The sequence below is a fragment of the Rhineura floridana genome, chromosome 8 (genome assembly GCF_030035675.1).
Source record: "Rhineura floridana isolate rRhiFlo1 chromosome 8, rRhiFlo1.hap2, whole genome shotgun sequence".
NCBI lineage: Eukaryota > Metazoa > Chordata > Lepidosauria > Squamata > Rhineuridae > Rhineura > Rhineura floridana.
Window position 1 is genome coordinate 58,813,165 of NC_084487.1, and position 8,361 is coordinate 58,821,525.

The following is an 8,361-nucleotide window of genomic DNA, read 5'->3' on the forward strand; positions in this document are numbered from 1 at the left end:
GCATATTATGTAAAGTATTTGCATGTTATTTGCATATTATGCAAATATTTGCATATTAATACTTGGATTGTCCAGTTGTTTTGTTTTTGTGCCTGGGAATTACCACCAAAAACTGGGGAAAGATGTGAGAAATCTTTTTTTTTAAAGCAACATTTTTAGCCTTAAATGCCTAGACTCTAGTTTCCAACACTATGGAGTATTTATTGATTGATTAAGAGAATTTATATCCTGCCCTTTTGCTGTTAAAAACAGAGCTCAGCACAGCTTACAAATATAATAAAAACAATAAAAATACACAATCAATATAAAAACATAATAAAAACACAAAATAGCAACAAACATAAAGTAAGTCAGGGCAACAGTACGGTTAACCATATGCGATATATTTCAAAGATGTGGTGGGTGGAGAAAAACAAGAAGCCAAAATGTTAGGAAAAGGAGTCTTTCACACCACATGCTCAGTTGTAAATACTGTTGCAGCAAGCTTTACAAGTTCCTCCAGTATTCCACTTGTGCAGGCACTCAGACATTCAAAGTATCTGTATGTTTCTTAGGTTTTATAAAAGCAGAGCTTTGCTTAACTCAAAATTTCTTCTCCCTTTGATCAACCACATCTACACAGGTTCCACCTCCATACTCAAAATGAAACTGGGCCTGGAAGTGTGCAACAACCCCACACATACCTTGCTAATTAGATTACCAATGCCAGGATGTCTGTCTTATCGACTACTCTCCTGCTCCCCCCCCCGGGCATCATGAAAGACCCAGTCCTGGGCTCAGAAAGAAAATAAATATCTGGTCCTCTTCAAAGTATTGATAAGCCTCTTGTTTTAATTGAAATAATAATTATAAATTCTTGTTCTTATCACTAATGGGAGTTAATTATCTTGCATATGCTGCTGTTGCTTCTATGGCTGTAACGGAGTGAGGTTAAAGATAAGTGAAATGCAAATAGGAAAAAAACAACACAAAAGGCAGTAACACTTTCCTAAGTGTAATACCATACCAACCACAACAAGATTCCTATGAGTAAGGCAGAAAACTAAGCATCTCACAACCAAAAATATGATAAATGAAGAAATATTTATATAAAAGCATGACTATCAAATATATTTATTATTTACACAAACTGTAAAGATATTTATAGTGCAATCCTAGGTTTATTTATTCAGAAGCAAGTCCCAGCGTATTCAGTGGGGCTTACTCAAACAGGGACAGAAATGCAACTTCAAGTGATAAGCAACTTCATTCACACAACCCAAAATTCCAAATCATGCCACTTTACGCTGTTTTGCAACTGTTTATACATGTTTTTATGGTTATTGGATTTTAAATGGCTTTATTTCTTGTTGTGAGCTGCCTTGGTTTCCAACCCTACCTCACAGGGGTGTCGGAAAGATTCCATACACGCACACGCAGACACTGCAGATGTACAAATACATACAGCCCATATAATAGTTTATTGTCAAACCAGTTGGTCATTGCAGAAAAATCAGTATTAGTTTTAAAAAAATCAGTATTACTTTCCTACAGAATAAAAACTGTAATACCTAAGTAAGCCCTGCCTACTTGCTTTAAAATAGGACTGGAGAGCACAAACACAATTCTTTTTTACATTCACTTCAAAGTCCCATTGATTTTCAGCACATTCATAACCATGTCTACTCAAAAGTAAGTCCTATTGAATTCAATGGGATTTACTCTGGGCATATGGGATTAGCATTGCTTTTACAAAAAGCAAGCATTGGGAAAGTTTTCAAAACACTGCCCAAGATCTGACTCCTGCACACAAGAGGAAAAGAAACTGAAATGTATATACTTACCCAATTTATGAGATTTTCAGATAAACAGGGGGTGAAACCACCATTTTGTTTTCTAGACACTGCGTCAGGTCAATGAAACTGAAACACAATCCCTGATTGGCTGCAATCCTGAACGGGCGGGGTTAAAGCTACGAAGTGCTATACAGTACTGTTTAAAGAAAGATTTAACAGTCGGGGGGGCGGCTGATGTTTTTATGTATATCTCGAGAACCGGACCACCTAGAAACTTAATTTTTTTTTTAAATTAAAGCTGAGAATCCGGGCCACCTAAAGGGCTAGCCAGGCACTGGGTGGCATGCATAGAATCTGGGTAAAACCCAGCTAACCGGGCAATATGGTAACCCTACCCACTACCTGGCTTAAAATGTTGGAGTTTTGACATTCATCACAAATCGTATTTTAATGATGACAGCTGGAATCCCACACCAATAGCTGAAAACTGATTTGACAATAAGCTGATAGTGTCACATAGCAATAATGCACTTGCAGCTAAACAGCCCCTTACTGTATTTTACTAATTCCTAGCAGGACGTCTGATATTTCATAATAAAGGAAGGAATTAATTGTATTAATATTTTTCTCTGTGATTTAATGAATAATTTATGCTTTGTATACAATTAATAATGTTATACATGAATGTATTTTTCCTTTCTTGACGCAGCAATCAGTGATCACGTTAGAATACAATAACAAGTCTTTTTTTAATATCAGTGTGTCGGCAGGCCCTATTTAGGCATGTGTATTAGTGAAAGTTGCTGTAATCAGATTGTGGCAATCATTTTGAATGCTGATGATAATAATAAAGCTAACATTCATGATATTTTGATTAACTTCATCTAAACTATTGAACTGAGCTACCACACACAAATGGAAAAAGAAAAGGAATGTAACTTCAAAAGACAATACACTATATTATGAGGTGGGGGTGGAGATAAACAAGACCACAAAATCATTAATGACAAGGAAAGCAGTTACTTTGCATGTGCAAAATATATTCATATAATTTACAGTGGGTTCATGTTAAATTCCAGATTATCTGATAACTAATAACCAGGAAAATAACTGAGTTTGGATCAGGCATTAATTTTAAAATGAATATCCATCAACAGAAACACCACTCTAGCAAAAAGAGAGCAGGCACAACCCATTGACTGCTTTTTTCTGTGGAAGCTCCACTGCACATTGCTATTTATCATATCAGGGTAAAACCTTGAAAATAGCGATCACTTTGAACATGAAGATATGTGGTGGCCAGACTATTAGCTGGGCCTATTATGGGCACATCACTCCAGTGGTAAAAGCTCTTCCATTGTTTCCAGTCTGCTCCCAGGCTGTGTTCAAAGTGCTGGTATTGCCCTTTAAATCCCAGATGGAAAGGGACCAGTGAAGGTCTGGTGCCACCATGAGGCATCTTCAGGTCACTGCCACTATATCTGATGGCAGTAGCCATGTCTCCCCACCCCAAGGGTTCCAGATTTCCGGTTTTTGCCCACAGAGTCCAGATTTTTTGGGTTCTCTTAGTCTCCATCTGAGTCACCTTACTCTCCGGATTCTCAGATTTCATTTTTTTTTATTTCTAGGTGGTCTGGTTCATGAGATATGCACCAAAATATCAGCCACCCCCTCCCGCAAATTCTGTTGAATGAGCTCATAGCTGGCTGCTTTAACCCCACCTTTTCAGGTTTGTAGCCAATAAGTGAAGTCAGGGTTGTGATTTGTTGACATCCAGGCAGTAGTTATACCTCATTGCAAGGCCCCAAAATTGTTTTTTTCCTGCTTATCTAAAAATCTCATAAATTGAGTAAGTATATCGTATTCAGTCTTTTTCTCTCTTGTGTGCAGGAGACAAACATGTTTAAATTTTCCTCGGCTATTGAAGAGGGCAGTGTTTTGAAAATCTTCCCAATATGAAGCTTTAATCCAGTACTCACCTTTCTGGGAGTAAAGCTGCAATGCTAATCCCACATACCTAGAGTAAACCCCACTGAATTCAATAGGATTTACTTTTGAGTAGACATGGTTAGGATTGTGCTGTAAATTAGTGGGACTTTTGAGTGAACATAGCAAAGAGTTGTGTTTGTGTAGTAAATCTTTCTCTCCCCCTCCAAACCTATTTTTAAAGTAATTAAGCCAGGCTTTCTTAGGTATCACTGTTTTTACTATGTAGGAAAATATTACTGATTTTATTTTATTTTTTAAAAAAATGTTCTTTAATGACCAACTGGTTTTAACAATAAACTATTATATGAGGTGGATGCATTTTTACATCTCCAGTGTGTGTGTGTGTGTATGGAGTCTTTCCAACAACCCTGTGAGGTAGGGTTGCCAACTGGAAACCAGGACAGCCCACAATAAGAAATAAACCCCTTTAAAATCCAATAACCATAACAAGTATAAACAGTTGCAAAACAGCTTAAAGTGGCATTATTCTGAATTTTGGGTTGGGTGAGTGAAGTGCATGCATGTTTGTGTAAGCCCCATTGAATACATTGGGACTTGCTTCTGAGTAAACATGTATAGGATTGCACTATAAATATCTTTACAGGTTGTGAAAATAATAAACATATTTGACAGTCATGCTTATATAAATATTTCTCCGTATTATGTTCCAATAAGTATCTGATTGCACACTATGGCTGTACATTATTATTTCATCTACATTTTAAATGTGTCCTTCTTCCTTGGGGTGGTCATGGTTCCCCTCTGTTTTCCTCCTGAGGGGCAGATTAGGCTGAGAGATGGTGAGTAGCCCATGGTCACCAGTAAACTTTATAACTCATTTTCATTAAAAAATAATAATTAAAACAATTTACATGCAGGCAAAGTTTATTCAGTAGATCCACACAATACATTTAAAGCACATCCAACTCTCATTTAAAGCACATGACATCACGTAAAGAATTCTGGGAAGTGTAGTTTCCTCCTCAGAGTTATAGTTCCCACCACCCTTAACAAACTACAGTTCCCATGATTCTGTGATGCAATTCATGTGCTTCAAATGTGTGTTGAATGTGCTTTAAATGAATGGTGTGGATCTGCCCTAGGTATGCTGTGCATTCATTAGTGAATTTAAAAGAACAATTTTAAAAGATACTTTTTTAAACAGGGAAAGGGCTATAGCTCAGTAGCAGGGCACATGCTTTGCATCCAAAGGTCCAAAATCCAATCTCTGGAAAAAACTATTACTTGGAATCCTGGAGAGCCAATACTAGTTCATGTCATCAGTACTGAGCTACATAGTACCAAATGGCCTGAGTTGGTATAAGGCAGATTCCTTTGTTCCTAGAAGTGGAAAGAGACTGAAGGGCACAGTGACTCCAAAATTTACTTACTGTATGTATTTTATTTACAACATTTATATACTGCTTTACCACCATACCACCCTGAACATGCCCAATCCCATCTGATCTCGAAAGCTAAGCAGGGTCAGGCCTGGTTAGTACTTGGATGGGAGACTGCCTGGGAATACTGGGTGCCGTTGGCTTAGAGGCTTTTGTTGTTGTTATGTGCCTTCAAGTTGATTACGACTTATGGCAACCCTATGAATCAGTGACCTCCAAGAGCATCTGTCATGAACCACCCTGTTCAGATCTTGTAAGTTCTGGCTTTGAGGCACCTGGTTGGCACCTGTGAGAACAGGATGCTGGACTAGATGGGCCACTGGCCTGATCCAGCAGGCTCTTCTTATGTTCTTATGAGGCAGGCAACGGTAGACTACCTCTGAATATCTCTTACCATGAAAACCCTATGAATATATCCAAAAAAGATTCATAGGGTCATGATCAGCTTGAAGGCATATAACAATATACCACTTTATTATAAAGAACCTCAAAGCAATTTATAGAAGGAATTAAAACAATACAGTTGTTGGCAAAAACAGTTCAATCAAGTATTTAAAAACATTCAAAATAATAAAACCAACAATGAGTTAAAAATATAAAAAACACAATACATGCCTGGTTTTGCCTAAACAAATATGTTTTTAGCAGGTGCTGAAAACAGTACAATGAAGGCGTCTGCCTAATGTCAATAAGGAGAGAGTTCCAAAGCATAAGTGCTGCCACACTACAGGACTGATTTCTTACAAGAGCAGAACAAATACTGTGTGGAACCTGTAACATGGAAAGCACACCTTGAACTTGGCCTGGTAGCAAATCAGCAACCAGTGCAGATTTCAGAACAGAGGTATTATGTGCTGATAAGTCCCACTTATGTCAGCAATCGTGCCACAGCATTCTGCACTAACTGCAGTCCCAGGGTCAGGTTGTGCTGCATGGGGATTTCTGTGACCTTCGCTGACCGGCTGCCAGGATTTTTTTTTAGTTTTGGTTAGGAAACCTGACTGGTTGTGGGATGCTGAGTTTTCTGTCTTACTCACAAGCATTTTGTTGTGGTTGGTATGGTATTGCATTTAGGAAATCATCACTATCTTTTCTTTTTTTAATTGCATTTCATTTACCTCTGACCTTATTCCCTTACATCAGTAGAAGTTACAACAGTGGCCTCTACATAGAACCACAGTTCTATGTGGTCAGCTCAGTCCCCTTATCTCAATGATGATGCACCTTGTTATCTGCATTATGGTTTGTTTCTTTCCCAATAGTGGTAAAAGAGAATTCACATCCTAGGATGTGTGACTGTAATTGTTTTTGCTCCCAAGCTGCTGCCTGTGAAGGTGGACCAAACAACGTGTGTTTTCTCTCTGTCAGTTATTACTCACTGGAATTAGGTTGGCTGTCAAAGTGAGTTTATAGAAGCCCACAGGGTAGGCAGGAAAGAGTAGAGAATCTTCTAAATTCTTACTCATTTCTCAAACCTCTCTCTGCAGTGAAGGGACAAATCTGTAAAGATGTTTGGTGCAGCCACGTTAAAAGGCAGGCAGGGCATTCCAAGCAGGGGGTTGCCAACCCTGCTTGGATATGGATATGGTTGCAGAGGATCCCTAATCAAGCCTTATCAACAGCACAATCCTAACCATATCTACTCAGAAGTTCTGTTGAGTTCTATGGAGCTTAATTGCTTAGTAAATGTGTTTAGAATTGCAGCCTTCAGGAGCATCCATATTTACTCCTGAGTGTTCCCATCTAACATCTCCACAACGCTAGGCTTTCTTCCTACAATGGCCTTCTGGTCACTGGCCTGGCCTGATGGCATTTAAACCCTTCTTGCCAGAAGCCTGCTCCACGAGCTAGAGGGAGCCCCAGCTGAGGAAGCGTCAAGGCCCCAGCTGACAAAGCGTCAAGGCGAGTTAAGCAGCAGAGCGAGTTAAGCAGCAGAGCGAGTTAAGCAGCAGAGCGAGTTCGGCAGCAGGGCGAGGAGGCAGCAGGGCGAGGAGGCCAGGGCCCCCCACTCTGCCCGTCTGTTCCCTGACCTCAACTAAACCGCAGTCTCCAACCCATTGACGTAATAAACCTTAAACAAAACCATGCAGGTAAGAAGCCAGCAGGGGTGTGGGGGCTTTCCAGTGTTTTGCACTGCCTGCAGCATGTACGACTATCTGCCTGTTGGACAGAAGTTGTGAGTGTGCTCTCGGTGCAATGAGCTCCTGGCTCTCCGGGAACGACTTCATTTCCTTGAGGCCAAGGTGGCGGACCTGGAAAAGCTGAGAGAGGCAGAGAGGTGTGTGGAGGAGGCCTTCAGGGATGTTATAGCTGTGTCCCACTCCAACGATGATAGCTCTCCTGCTATCATGGACAACTATGGTCTCGGGGAAGGAGAGCATCCAGCTGAGGAAGAGGGAAACGATTCCTTAGAAGGGACCCATTCCTTGGGGGATGAGCAGCTATCCTCTCGTGCCGAGGATATATCTCCAGGGGGTGGAGGAATCCTTGTAGTGGGTGATTCGATCATTAGGAACATAGACAGTGGGGTGTGTGATGGGCGTGTAGACCGCAAGGTGTTTTGCCTGCCTGGTGCGAAGGTTGCGGATATCGCCCATCGTTTAGATAGTTTGGTAGACAGTGCTGGGAAGGAGTCAGTGGTCGTGGTGCACGTTGGCACCAACGACATGGGGAAATGCAGCCGTGAGGTCCTGGAAGCAAAATTTAGGTTGCTAGGTAGGATGCTGAAAGCCAGGACCTCCAAGGTGGCTTTCTCTGAAATGCTACCGGTTCCACGCGCAGGACCAGCCAGACAGGCCCAGCTTCGCAGTCTCAATGCGTGGATGAGACGATGGTGTCGGATGGAAGGGTTTGGATTTGTTAGGCACTGGGGAACATTTTGGGACAAGCCGGGCCTGTACAAAAGGGACGGGCTCCACTTGAACCAGAATGGAACCAGACTGCTGGCACTTAAAATTAAAAAGGTAGCAGAGCAGCTTTTAAACTGACTGAGGGGGGAAACCCGACAGGAGCTGAGAAAGGTCCGGTTCGGAATAAACCTCCCCCCTGGGATAAAAACCAAAGAAATGATGAAATTTTAAAAGGGGTAGGCCTAGAAGTAGGCATTGTGAGAGCAGGGGCACAGGATATAAATTCAGAAGAGCAAAATTATCACAGGCCTAACCACAAGTGCCAAAGACACTTGAAGAGAGACACTG

At 40.8% G+C, this 8,361-nt stretch overlaps 1 pseudogene; it reads left to right on the top strand.

Annotated features, from left to right (window-relative positions):
• The first annotated feature begins 5,188 nt into the window (after window positions 1-5,188).
• On the top strand, window positions 5,189-5,307 carry LOC133363480 (5S ribosomal RNA; annotated as a pseudogene).
• The last annotated feature ends 3,054 nt before the right edge of the window (window positions 5,308-8,361 follow it).